The following is a 15,209-nucleotide window of genomic DNA, read 5'->3' on the forward strand; positions in this document are numbered from 1 at the left end:
CTTGCTGGAGGTGCTATTTCATGGAAGAGTGCTAAGCAGACACTCATAGCTACTTCCACCATGGCAGCGGAGTTTGTAGCGTGTTATGAGGCATCAAATCATGGAATATGGCTACGTAATTTTGTCACTGGGCTGTGTATTGTGGACAATGTAGAAAGACCACTTAAGATATTTTGTGATAATAAATCAGCAGTGTTGTATTCCAATAACAACAGGAGCTCGACAAAGTCAAAACACATAGAGATCAAGTTCCTTGCTGTTAAAGAAAGAGTTCAGAGTGGACAGGTGTCAATAGAGCATATTGGGACAAACTCCATGGTTGCGGATTCGCTTACTAAGGGATTGATACCCAAGGTCTTTCATGAGCACACTGCTCATATAGGTATAATGTCTCTTGAGGATATTTAGTTTCAGTGGGAGTTTGTATTTTGCTTTGGACACATGTACTGTCATTTTGAATACGGTTTAAGGTTAAAGTTATTTTCGGTTATAAAGTTATTTGATTTATTATCTCTGAATTTGTTTAAATTAAAGTTATTTTCAGTTATAAAGTTATTTGGTTAATTATCTCTGAACTTGTTTAAAATAATCTCACTAAGGTATTAAGGTGGATCAGTTGGAAATAGGCATGTTACAGATCACATTACATGTAATTTTCATGCTACACATCCATGCTTGATCCATGTCATTCGATTATATTGATATACGTGACCATTGATGGGTTTAGCTACGTGAAAGTAGCGAAAGCCGCTTTGATCCTATGTTGATATGATTGATGGACGGGATTGTTTGGGGATACATTCGGTAATGATATCAAAATTCTGAGTACTCATAAGGTTATGTTTAATGCACAATTATAAGGTGACACATATAGCCCAAGTGGGAGATTGTAAGGATTTTTAATTAAAGATGGGCTTGTATGTGTAAATAATTGTGTGTTAAATTATATGCTATCGAATTCGGTTGAGCCCGATTGAAGTGATCTAATAAGGTTTCGGTTTTGGATTTTAATGTATCCAATTAAAGTATGGGTTTACATATGTGTAGAGACCGGGCCCAAGTCCTAATTCTATGATGGGCCGAATTAGGTCAAAGGGCATCCTCATATAAATAGGTTATGGTCCCCAGATCACACGCAACGAAACGAATTATTCATTCTCTACTGCATCCCATCACAGAGAGGAAAGGAGACTGCGTGTAGATTTGGAAGATCATACCGCGAAATCCATATTGCATTAACCATGTCAGATTCAGGTATGCTTCCGCTTTAATTATTATATTTCTCGATGATTTAACATGAAAGATCCGATATTTTAAAGTATTAAATTATCCAACATAATGCACAAAACCCCAATTTTGAGGGAACTTCCCGTCAAAACCATCAAACGTACAAGACGAGATTCAACCTAAACCCTGCAGCTGGCGCTGACATAACTCAATCGAATCCTCCAGAGACTTCACCCTTGAGGTGTCGGACTACCCCACCTCAAGGCAGAGAGGAGGTGGCCACAGGTAGAAATTAGCCTGCATTAACAGTGGCAGTGGTTCAACTACTCATGCCATTTCCTCCCAGCACGAGATCCCAAAGAAGCCAGCTTTGGTGCCATTTCCTCTTATTCGCCGCAATGAACCATTTACTAGGGCATGGATGCAGATGAATTGTTGCTTTTAGAAATCATTTCTAAGAAAAATAAGCGGCTAATCAAACAATCCACATTAAGCCCATGTTTTGTGGCCTTTATTTAAAAAAAAAATAAATTATGTTTTGAATAGTATTTTTCGAAAAATGTGTAGCTACAAAACATGAAAAAAATTTCGATTTACGTATGAAATATTTTATTACGTGAACGTGTAATTAAAAATAAATATAAAAAATAAAGTAAAGTAAAGTGAAGTAAATGGAATCAAATAGGGGCTAATTTAATCAACATGCCATTAAGAAAGATATGAGAATTATATCCACGATTATTTAGTACGTAAATCTTGAACTCCTGTTTAAAATCGTCAAACTCCATAAAGCTCTACATTTTTTTCTCGGTGCATCTCCGATTACAAGGAACAAACGAATGAACATTTCATATTAGAGTTTTATTCACACACTAACTTTATGGTTTACTTTGTGATCACAAAACATGAAACAAAGTGAGAGTAAAAAGAGGAACTCTCAGAAAAGTATTTCTTCTCTTTTGAGTATCATAGCTGACCAATTTAGCTTTATATTATTCAATTAATAATTTAAATAAAAAATAAAAACTGCCCACAGTACTAGAAGGAGGTGGCGTCACTTTACTGGGAGAGAAAATTTGTCTCCCATATCCTTATTAGATAACTAAAATTTGAACAATTCAAAATTAATTTATTTTTAATTATCTATCCTTATCCAAATAAGGTTGAATTTAAGCCCGTATTTGACTCCATTAATTTTCATTCCATTACATTTTATTTTTCTCTCTTATTTTCAACTACACAATCTTCCATAAAATAATATTACACATAAATTGAAAATTTTTCATTCTCTTTCAACCTCTCATTAAAAAAAAAAAAAAAACTATTCCACCCATTAATTTTCCCACAAAATGAGGGGCTAAATACCACGTGGACACTCCATGTTGTAGATAATAGTGTGGTCATTACCACACTATAAGGGTGCGTTTGATTGCAAGTATAGAATTTATATTCAAAGAAAATAAATTCTACGTAATTCAATTGTCTAGAATTTATTTGCATGAAAATTGTCAATTAAACGCATTTGATTGATTTAATTTTCAACTTAGAAAATATTATATTTGTACATTTTTTATTGGTGGGTAAATGAGAGAGAGAGGGAGAGTGAATTTCCTCGAAAATAAAATCATACTCCTTCTAAAGAAAATAATTTTCTTAATTTTGAGGAAAATATGGTTTCGTGACTAAAAATATGAAAATATTTTCCATGGGAAAAAATAGTAATCAAATAGCACAAAAGTATGAAATTGAGTGAAAAACACAATTTTCAAGAAAAATATTGACAATCAAACGCATCCTAATTTCAAATTACTTTAAATAATAATATTATGTAAAATAAAATAAATTTAATTAACGTGTGAAAATCAATTAAGAATTCATAACTCTAAATTAATTAATCCAACCTAATTAAAATAATATTCATGTATTTTTAACAGAGCCGACGAGAAGTACCTTGAACATTATAATTTTAAGCTCCAAAAATAATGACAATTAATTAACAGTTTATTTAATACGTCAAAATTATTAAGTTTCCATTGAAAACTTGAAATTCTACTCTTAAAAAATTATAAAATAAATTATATTCAAGAGATTTGAACTGTCCATTGATATAGTCATTTCATACAGATCAATCTCCATAAATGATTCATAATTAAAGTTAGATATTTATCTGTAAACCTCTTTAACTATATCTTTCTCTATAAATCTCATAAATCCTTTAATAAATAATATATTTGACACAACCATAAAATTGAGCGCTCTTATTATTTAAGTCCTGAATCAATACTTATGAGAGCTGTCTATCTACTTTTCTACAAAGTAATGAATTTCTTATTGTATATTAATATTTTCGGCTATTTATTTTATTGTATTTTCAACGAACTAAGAATTTGACATTATTGATTTGCGTCATTACCGGGTACATCAAAAAATACAACTCAATAAATATGGGTATATCAATTACTCAAAATTAAGATCGTNAGATCGTTCCGTATATGACTATCATTGATCAAAATTGAATAATCTATATGAAAACAGATTTTACTAGAGATTCATAATTAACTGTGTTCATGTCCTATATATTCAAATGGTTTGTGCTATTTTTCCAAAAAAGGTCATCGAGAAAGTGTGCTAAACAATGAATGTGTTGTGAAATGATTGGATGAAAAAGTTGATCGTGCTTTAAACTGTTCAATGATAAAGTGTTATGTGATATTATGTAACACATTATTAAAGCTTAATATACATTTAGCAATGTACTAATCAAATTATATATAAAATGATTTCATTCCAATATTCACATTATTAACAATTTGGATAAGATTGTTTCATTCAAAATGTAATGAACTGCACTAGCTTGAATAGTTTAATAACGGTAGATTCGAGTCATTCGACAATATTAGATCTAGCAGTTCGACTATAGCTGTAGTTCTGGCAGCTATGAGTTGGTGTCATCCATTCTCCTCTGATCTTGTAGAGGAGAATTAAAAATGATGATGGAGGTGGTGGTGGAGGAGAGCAGCAAAGAAGGTCATTTTATTCTGCGGTTTGTCTAGACGCCATTGTCGTTCATGTACTTCACTGTCGACTTTTTGTATTTTTATGATTGTGCCTGCCCGTCGTCGTCTTCTTGTGTTTGCAGTTTGGACGAGTGGGGTTCCCTATCCTACATCTTTAAACCTTATTGTCGGATCCAATCCCAACAGGAGAAGCAGAGGCTGATAGTGTTACTGTGATGGTTGCTGATGGTGGAGAAACCAAATGAAAAACAACTGAGAAGAACTGGGTAGGGTGAGGTGAGGTGAATGAGAGAAATATTCATCGCTGTGTGATTGTGACTAATAAATGATTTGTGACGTATTGTTCGTAACTTAATATTTGATCGTGAATCATAATCTTTGTTTCGCGCGGGTTAGTCGCTAACAATTAAAAAGGGTCAGACGATTGTGTAAGGGACAAACCACTTGAGACAAAGTCTCAAAAAGGGGTGTTCTTTTATTGGCGATGACTTTACAATTGGAAATGAAAAACAACGTGCCTCCAAGGGGCGCAAGCACACGAGTTACTGAAGGAAAAGTGTTTAAGTCTAAAAACTAAGGAAATGAAAATTACATATTCTCTATTCGAGAGTTTTGGATTTGGTCCCTTGCTTCTATGTCCTTTCTCCCTTTTATACTTCATAGATGATCTCTTTGTGATTAACTACTCTAAAAACTGCTTGATCGTCCTATAACTACCCACTTTCTTCGTAGTGGCCATTTTGTCATGAAAACTGCCTTTTAACTGCTGCCATTACCTTTCATCGTTCAACCGCTTTCGATTGAATTCCTTGAATCGTGGAACGTGATAGGGCTGCTTTAACAACTGCTTTGATAATTGCATTTCTTGATAACCACGACGCGTTATGTTTGTTGATACCTTAGGCGACTTGAAGGTTTGGGCGAGAATAGAGTAACAGCTCTGGGCGACCGTATGACACTCTATTCGTTCAGATTTTGAGCGACTTGCAAACTTGGGCGATGGCGTTACCGCATTCTTGGGCCTCCTTATTTGGGCATTCACCTTGATTTGTTCGATTGGGCTTCGTTCTTTGGGCTATCTGATTTGGGGATCCTCCAATTAGGTTTCACTCCTTGGGCTGTTCGATTTGGGCTGAATTTTTATGTGTCAACAATTACCCCCCAATATGGCAGAATTAATAATAATTATTGAATTTTGCCATATTCACTTTATGTTTTCAGCAACATTCGAAATTTTCAAGAATTTCAATCATTGTTTCCTTCTATAACTTGAAAAGGTGCGTCGTTTTGCAAACCCTTATAAACCCCAAACACGCCATTTCACTGCTACCAAATCACGCCTCATATTTTTTGCGTCTCTTTCACGATTCACTGTTCATCTTTTGCTTCCTTGCTACGTAACCCTGAAAAGCTTCGTTCTTTCTCCAATGGCCGCTTCACAATCTCAAGCTAGCGATTCCTTTAGTTTTGATGACTTTCAGAGACTTCTGAGTCGTCCATATATAACCCCAAGTTTTCTCGCGCCCGCCGACGTTGGACGTAATGAGTTTTACTTGGGTCCTTTCTTCAACAATGCGGAGGCAGTTGAACAGGCGGCGGTGGGTCAGCTGTTTCCTTGCACTCATGGCCCTTCTTTTCTAAACTCTCTGCCGCTGGGGCCACTTCGTGAAAGAGGTATTCGCACTTGGCCTAAATCTGATGTAGCTTTTCGTAGGTGGCATGGCTCATGGTCCTACTAAGGCACTTTTTGATAGCGTTAGGATTTCTGATTTGTTGGAAATCTCTATCCCCCCCTACTTTCGATTCAGCACTCTTTTCAATTGCTTTGAGTTTTTGGTCTTCTGAATATAACACCTTTATTTTCCCTCTTGGCCCCATGTCTATTACCTTAAGGGATGTTGGGGCCCTGGTGAATCTGCCACTTTTGGGCGATACCATTTTTCCTGGTATCTTAGTTTCTGGTGGCGCCCCAAAGTTTGGTAGAAACTACACCGATTCTTATTCAAGCCTGTAGACCCTCTACAATCATTCGAGCGCTGAGCCTACCTATACTGAGCGAGTGGCCTTCCTTTTAGTTTGGCTTTGTAAATATGTTTTGTGCGTGTCAAGTATAAAGCCTTCTCTGAGTTATTTACCTATAGCGCACAAATTGGCGCGTGGCAGGCCTTTGAATTTATGTTCTTTATTTTTGGCTGCCCTTTATAGAGGCATGGCCTCTTTTCAAGCTCAATTGAAGAATGGTGCATCTCCCACTGGCAGTGGACCTCTTTGGTTCACTCAACTGTGGTTGAGATCCTAGTTTCCATCGCTGGGTGCTTCATCCATTTCTCGCCCTTCTGCTAGCTGTTATGGGCTAGCCATGGAGCCCTTAACTCCTGTAAATATGTCCAGAAGGGATATTTTTTCATTCTTTTATTCTTTGGATTCAATCCCTTCCTTTTTTCCTTTTCCTCCTTTTTTGACTCCAAACTATGTACATCCCCCTTCCACTATAGATAACGCGAGCACCTCCCTGCTTACTTGGATCCAGTTTTTAACTGGGAGGGAGCTATTTCATGATATTCTAACTGGGACCAATGCCAAAGCGGGGGTAGAGATTTATGCTCCCCAATTTTTTGCTCGTCAGCTTGGTTTTGGCCAAACTTGGCCTGTTCCTCCTTACTATTCAAGGAACTTGGTTGACCGTTTTCATACCATTACTAAGGCGGAGGCAGCGGCTATAGATGCTCGTAATCTTCTTTTAACCAGTCATTTTTCATTGGCCCCCTTCAATTCTAGCCACGCCATTCACCCTCTTTTTGAACAACTCTGACCGTCGATGAAGCGCAGATTATTTGCGACTGATGCCAATCGTGCCTTTCATTCATTAGACCAACCGAGCATTTCTTCTCCTCCTCTTGTTTTGGTCACTCCTTTGTCTGTTCGGAGCCCCTCTCCTTCTGTCGCACTAAACAGTCTGCTCGTCCATCTTCTTCTCTCCCTGCCAAGCCTACTACGGTCAAGAGTGCTCCAAGCCGCAAACGGCCAGCCTCAGCATCTCCCATTCTGGAGGATGATGTTGATGATGATGATGATGCCCCTCTTATCGTCAGGAGGAAGGTAATTAAATTGGTTTACTTACAAGTATACTTTTTCACATTTGAAACTTTTCTGTGTGCTGATGATCCTTTGGATTTCTCAGAAAAGCTCAGCCTCTCCTTTAAAGGCTTTGACATCGACAACTCCTGCTCCATCATCTTCTGCTGAGGCTACTTCATCCAAACCGGTTGATGAGGGGGCTACGCTTAAAGAGACATCTTCAGTCCCAGAATCCTCATCACAACCCATGGATGAGCCACCTTCTTACCAGGGCGTCAACCCCCCAAACATCGAAGCAGAAGGTAATTCAGTTTTTTGATGTCTTACCTTTGCTCGTGCTATTGGTTTCTGATTTATTGCTCTTGAGCTTTGCAGATACTCCTATGAGTCCGCCCGTTGTGGCAACATCTTCTCACTCGGACAAGGGGAAATCCTCACGAATGGATGAGTCGTTAGTGGCAAGTTTGGCTGAGGGCACGCCATCTTCTACGATTGTCGACGAGGTAGTCTTTGCTTCATTTCTATTTCCACCTTGTTCGTTGTAGTGAGGATTTTTAATATTGGCAATCTTCTTTGCAGGATGCTGACAGGATTGTGCGTTCTATCCAAGACTTGTTCGCTTCCCGGGGGCAAGTCCAGACGTCTCGCCTTGTTCCATCTGATCGTCCTGCTGCTTCTTCAGAGGAGGACTTGAAGTTCCTGAAGGAATCGATATTTGAGTACGTATCCTTCATGGATATGGATATTGAAAGGGCTAGTGCTGCCAGGCACAAGGATGAACTTGAGCACTTGAGTGCGAAATTGGAGCAAGCACTGACACGTCCATCGCTCAATCTTTCTGCCGATTTTAAAGCGACGTTGAAGGTTATTCACTCCGAGGTCCTTTCTATGCTGGCCAAGAATGCTGAACTAAAGGCCAAGCGTACTCAATATCTTCTAGCCGTAGCTGAGAAAGAGTCTTTGCGTATGGAGATTAACAAGGCTGAGGACGAGTTGAAAGAAATCTCTTCCGAAGTCATGATTGAAGACTCTTTGATGGTTAACTTGGCTGCTCAAATGAGGGAACTTCAAGCTAAAATGGACGACTGCAGGGCGAGGATGGCTGCTAAAAAGCGCAACGCCTCCCAGGGAATTGAGCGAACTAAGTCCTTGGTCGAGCAGTACAAGAAGTTGGAAGTTGATGATGATGACGTCGCGGCTGAATTGAACATCACTTCCTCTCGACAGAACGAGAATTGGGAAAAACTTAGGGAACGAATTCGTTCCATATGGGGTAGACTGTAATTAAGACATGCGATGTCTTTTTTCTTTTGTAATTCGATTTTTCCCTCTGTAACTTTGTTCATCATTAATGAACATTAACTTCTTGTACATTTATTTGACGTTTATTTTTTTAGTCATCAATTCTTTAAGCACTTAACTGCTTTGCACTAAGAATCTTGTCCATTTCCTTTTGATATTTCCACCACTTTTTCCAAGACTTTGGGCTATTTAATTCCGTTTATTAGACAGAAATGTGGCTATTCATATTCTATCTCTTCATCTTCACCCCCTATAAATGCTTCGTATTTTTCATCTTCATCTCTTCATTTTCTTCTTTGAAATCAATTTGCTGCCATTTCTTGGCATTCTGACGATCAATCTGATCCAAAAATGGACTGTTTAGTCCACCCACCTTACTATTTACCTTGATGTCACCTTTGTATGGGAGGTATAGGAAATATTTTCTGGCCAGCAGCGAAGTTCTTTCCTGCAAAATTCTTCCCATCGTCTCTTTGTTCTTCACAAGGAGTCAATGATGGAAGACAATTTTTGGGCTGCTTGTGGGCCACTTTACTTGCTGAGAGTGCTTCTCAGCTTGCATGCTGAGAGTGCTTTTCAGCCTCTTTGCTCGCCATTGCAGCGATGCATTTAGGAAGGTGGTGGGGCCAGTACACCCTCTTACTCGGCAATCCCACCATTGCAGCGATGCATTTAGGAAGACGGTGTGAAGCTTACTCAGCGATCAACCGGGAGATCATCTTACTTTAGTTGTATTTTGTAGCACATCCATTATTTGTATCTTTTGTATTCTTGTAATGAACGTTTGATAATAAAGAACTTTATTCGAACGTATTTCGCTCTGACCTTATTATCTTTTGATCGTTCAAAATGTTTGGTTATGTTTTTATCTGTTCACATTCCCATAAAGAAAGAACATATTTTTTCAAATATTTGTCGTTAATGAATCTTACGTGCTTGGTGCCGTCTAAATCTTTCAAGTGGTACGCCCCATTGGGCAACACACTGTTTATTTTGTATGGTCCTTCCCAATTGGGCGACCACTTCCCATACTTTGGATCTTTGCTATCCAAAGGGAGTATCGTCTTCCAAACTAGTTCACCCAGGCTGAACGACTTGGCTATAACTTTTTTATTATAAAACTTAGTCATTCTTTGCTTTTGAACTTGCAACCTATCCAAGACGTCCAACTTCAATTCGTCTAAACTCAACAAATTTTGAACTAGTGATTCGGCATACTCATCATCATTCAAGTTATATTGCAAGCACACTCGAATAGATTGCATGTTGATTTCCATAGGCAAAACGGCCTCATGTCCATAAACAAGTTGGAAAGGAGTAACTTTGGTACTTGATCGAGGTGATGTTCTAGAAGCCCATAAGGCCTTGTTCAAACATTCGTGCCAATTTCTGGCGTTTTCATCTATCATCTTTCTGATGATATTTTTTAGAATCTTATTAGAAGATTCCGCTTGTCCGTTGGATTGAGCGTAGTATGGTGTGGAGTTTACTAATTTAATTCCAAACTCGCTCAAAAATTTGTTCACTTGATCCCCATTCAAAGATGTTTCGTGATCTACCATTAAAGTTTGTGGAATTTCAAACCTATAAATAATGTGATCACGGATAAACTCTATAACATTCTTCTGGGTGATCTCTTTCAAAGGTACCGCCTCTTCCCATTTGGTGAAATAGTCAGTTGCAACTATAACAAAAGTATGTTGCTTGGACGATGGGGGTAGATCTTCCCTATCAGATCTATCGCCAACCTTTGAATGCCAAGGTTTAATAATAGGTGCCATCTCTCGTGCTGGCGCCCTTTGTATTGGACCATGCTTTTGACATGCTAAACAACTTTTTGCATACTGAACGCATAGTTCTCCCATCTTTGGCCAAAAATATCCACTCTTAATAATTAACCATCTCATCCTTTGGCCAGCTTGATGAGCTCCACATATTCCTTCGTGCACTTCAGCCATGACCGTCTTGACTTCTTGCAAACTTACACACTTTAGTGATACACCATCAGAACGTTTTTTAAACAACTCTTCATCTATTAGTGTATAATTCAGCAAACATAGCTTTGTTTTCCTACTAATCCCTCCATTAGGTTCTTTAAGGAACCCTTTAATCTCTGTTCTCCAATCCACTGCATCTCCATCTTGTATACAGTGAAGTTCAATTTTTCTCGCCCTTCTTTGAGTTACGGGCAATATGGTTCCATACTCACACTTAGATTTCCAATTCAAGACCTTTGAGTACCCTAAACCATTTGTGCTAACTCATTTGCCACGTCGTTATATATCCTATTAACGCATTGAAGTTCTACTTGATCAAATTCCTCTAATAATTCTTGGGCGATCTCATATTCACTTATAATGGAATCACTTTGGCATTTAAAATCACCGATCAATTGATGTACCACCAATTGAGAATCGCCCCTAACGATCACATTTCTTACTCCCATATCTATCATTAATTCTAGGCCTACAATTAAGGCTTCATATTCGGCCTGATTGTTGGAGCACATTCTATCTAAGGTGAATGCAAACTTGTAGCAAATCCCTAAAGGATTAATCAATGCTACTCCTACTCCTGCACCTTTAGAGGTTTTTGACCCATCGAAATACAACACCCAAGGTTTTAATTCGAACGAATTGATTTCTAATTCGATTTCTTCAGGCATGTCAAGGCATGGATGAACGGCTAGAAAGTTAGCCAAAGCCTAATTTTTGACTGCTTTTTGAGGTATATATTGTATTTCGAACTCTGATAAAGCTAGTGTCCAAAGGCCTACCCTTTGGTATAAAATAGGGCGCGAGAACATATACTTAACTAAATTTACTTTAGAAATTAAATAAACGGTTACGGGCCGTAAATAAGCCCTTAATTTTGTACATGTGAAATACAGTGCAAGACACAATTTTTCAACAGCAGAGTAATTACATTCACATTTCGTTAACCGTCTACTTAAGTATTAAATTGCCCTTTCTTCACCAAATTAGTCTTCCTGTGCGACCATTCCAGCTATTGATTCTTTTTCAGCCGATACATACACTTTCATTGGCCGTCCTTGGATTGGTGACACCAACACTGGTGGACTTGATAGATATGTCTTCAGGCTTTCAAAAGCCTTTTGATATTCTTCTTTCCAGACGAATTCATCCTAATTTTTCAGCTTTAATAGCGGCGAAAAGACTTTAGTTCGCCCTGCACAGTTAGAAATAAAGCGTCTTAAAAAATTTACTTGGCCTAGAAACCTTTGCAACTCCTTTTTGTTGCTAGGTGATATGGCTTCTAAGATAGCCTTCGCTTTATTTTTATCAAATTCAATCCCTCTCTTGTGTACTAAGAAACCCTGCATTAACACCAAATGCACACTTCAAGGGATTCAAATTTAGCTTATATTGCCTCATTCGTTCAAACGAACATCTTAACTATTCGAAATGGTCCTCTTCTTTAATAGACTTGACTACTATGTCGTTTACATACACCTCAACAAACTTGCCTATCATATCATGAAAGATTAAATTCATTGCCCTTTAATAAGTTGCCCCTGCATTTTTTAGGTCGAAAGGCATAACCACCCATTCAAAACATCCTAGAGACCCAGGGCATCTAAAGGCAGTTTTGTATACGTCTTCTTCAGCTATATAAATTTGATTGTATCCTGAATACCCATCCATGAAAGAATACATGACATGTCCGGCAGTTGAATTTACTAAAGAATCCACCATGGGCATTGGATATTCATCTTTGGGTGTAGCTATGTTTATATTCCTAAAGTCTATACACACCCTTAGTTTACCATTCTTTTTTAGTACTGGCACAATATTCGACAACCATTCAACATATCTGGCTGTTCTTATAAAACCTACTTTTAATAATCGCTCTATCTCTTTCTTAATTTCAGGGAGTACATTAGGAGCAAAACGCCTAGGAGGTTGCCTATGAGGTTTAAAATTAGGCTTAGTTGGTAACCTGTGTTCCACCAAGTCTCTATCTAAACCAGACATTTGTTCATATTCCTAAGCAAAACAATCTTTGTACTCTTTTAACAAAGCGATTAATTTGTTACTAACCTCTTGGTCGAGCATCTGGCTGATGAACGTTGGGTGATCTTCTCCTTCATCGTCAATATTTACTTTGATTTGAGGGTCTTGTGCTTGAGCGTATCCAGGTTTGGCAATCCGTATCACTTCGTCGTCCAGTTCTTTAGTAAGTACTTCCTCCTCTAAACAGTCTACCTTGTTGACTTCTCGGCCAATGCTTTGCTCTAACTCGAATACTGCCAACTTGTCCTTCAGCGCTTTTAGGGCAGTCTCTTCCTTCGCCTTGTCACTGCATTCCTTATTGAAAGCCATCAGTCTGGCTTTGAAGGCCTGAATGTCGGCCATTTGCTTTTGTAACTTAAAGTCTATTCAAGACTCCTTAATTATTCTTTTGCCAATTACTGGCTCTTCTAGGGCCACTATATTTGGCATCATCTGTTTAAACATCTCAGTGAGTGCGTCCACTGAAAATGGTTCTTCGCTTTGTGCGACGACTTGAGTTTCTTCCCCGTCTTGTACCACTTTGACAGGTCCATAGTTTCCTTCGTACATGAACTTTTCCACCGAGTTTGCTTCTGCGACAAAAGGCCTATGATCGGCCTGTACCACCTCTGCTTCGCCTTCGTCATTCCAAAAAATCAGGCATTGATGGAGCGACGAAGGTATACAACGACTTTCATGTATCCAATCTCTTCCTAGGAGCACGTTGTAACTAGTGGGACCATCTATTACAAAGAAGACAGCGGTCCTAGTAGTCGTACCTATAGTTATGTCTAATGGCATAACTCCCTTAGCTGAAATTGCTCCTCCATTGAAGCTAGTGAGGATGACTTCTGTAGGAATCATGTCACCCTCTGTTTTTGCGAACTTTCTCATCATCCTGGATGGAATGGTATTTATAGCTGCTCCATTGTCGACAAGCACTTTTGCCACTGGGACGCCGTTAACTAGAGCTTTAACGTATAATGGCCTCAAGTGTTTAGTCAATTTCCTGGCTGGCCGTTTAAAAATAACCTTTTCGGCAGCCTCTATTTCTACCTCTTGCTTGTTTTCTGTCGAATTATTCCCCTGTGATAAGTCGACGTGTAGTATATCACGCTGATCCTCTGTTTCCTGAACTTCCTTCTTACTTTTTTCTAATGCTTCCTCATCAGTTATCCAACCTGTGGGAGGGGGCATTATTCTTGGAGGTGACCCATACTTTTCAGAGCGAGGCACTCTCTTCTTCCTTTTGGGTGTCCCATACAGTACGTAGAAATCGAAAGGACGCCCAGATGGCTCCCCCAACAAGTCTACTTCGCGAACTCCCTCTTGATGTAGTTGCTTAAACAGAGTATTGCACGATACTCCTCTCTTTTTTCTTTCTGCTTTTAGATCGATTTCTTCTTCAATGTCCGTCATCCCATTGTCTTCCTCGTCGTTGTAGGCCTCTTCAGAAGTCTGGCCTTCTTCACATACCAACACGCAGGCTTCTCCTTCGTTGTTCTCTCTCTCTTCTTCCTTTTCCTTATTCTTGAATTCATTGGCCAGTAGGTAATTATTGGCCATGACAGGAGGCAACGTACCGAATTGGATAGCAAGGGGCTGATCTGGATCTTCTTCATCCCTTTTGTCCCTCTCAAACCTTGATCTCCCAGAAGAGGTTTCTGGCAGTTCCTTCATTGATTCATCTGCACCAATTTCTTTACTACCTTCGAGGACATTTTGATTGGCTACCTTGAGTAGTATAGGCACTTTAGGATGTGGCATTCCTTGTTGCTGCCTCATCATCCATCCGTAGCTTCGTTGGAAACGCCTTTGTTGGGTCCTAGTCATCTCATCGAAGGGTATTGCCCTTCCTGCACTGTACTGGAATGAATGCCATACATTTGGCCGGCGAGGTTGCGGCCTAAATGTTCTTCCAGTATCTGCTGGTCTGAACTGCCTTTTAAAAGGCGGTCCTCTATAGAATGATGTACCTCGCCCTCTACCAGGCTGGATGTTTGGGAAGAAGGCAGGGCGATGAGGATGCTGCCATGTCCCTGGTTTCTCCGTGTCTCCATTTACTTCCCTTTTACACCTTGCACACATGACGTTTTCGTCCTTTTTTGGTTCTTTCCCTTTGATTCGTTCGAAGACACTGGGATGTGTTTTAGTATCCTCTTCTCCATCGTCTATGACCAACTTGAATTTTGGCAACTTGTTCTTGAATCCAAATGTTACCATGTTTACCCCAAGTGGCTGTGGGAAAGGATTCTCGTCCACTGCCATCTTTTTCTTATCATCGAACGTAATTCGTCCTGATTCAATGGTATCCTGCAATACATGATGGAAAACCAAGCAATTGTTAGTCAGATGTGACCATGCATTATGCCATTTACAATATTTTTTACCCTTAATTTGTTTAGGGTTTGACAATTTGTGCTTATCACTCAATCTTTTCTGCTTATCCATATATAATTTATCGAATATAAGGTCAGCTTTGGTCACATCGAACGAGAACATTCTAGCCTTTATGTTTCCATCCTTTATGGGCTCATCTTTGCCCGATGGTCTAGGCTTGGCCGTTATGGGA

The sequence above is a fragment of the Olea europaea genome, chromosome 16 (assembly GCF_002742605.1).
Source record: "Olea europaea var. sylvestris chromosome 16, O_europaea_v1, whole genome shotgun sequence".
NCBI classification, from domain to species: Eukaryota; Viridiplantae; Streptophyta; class Magnoliopsida; order Lamiales; family Oleaceae; genus Olea; species Olea europaea.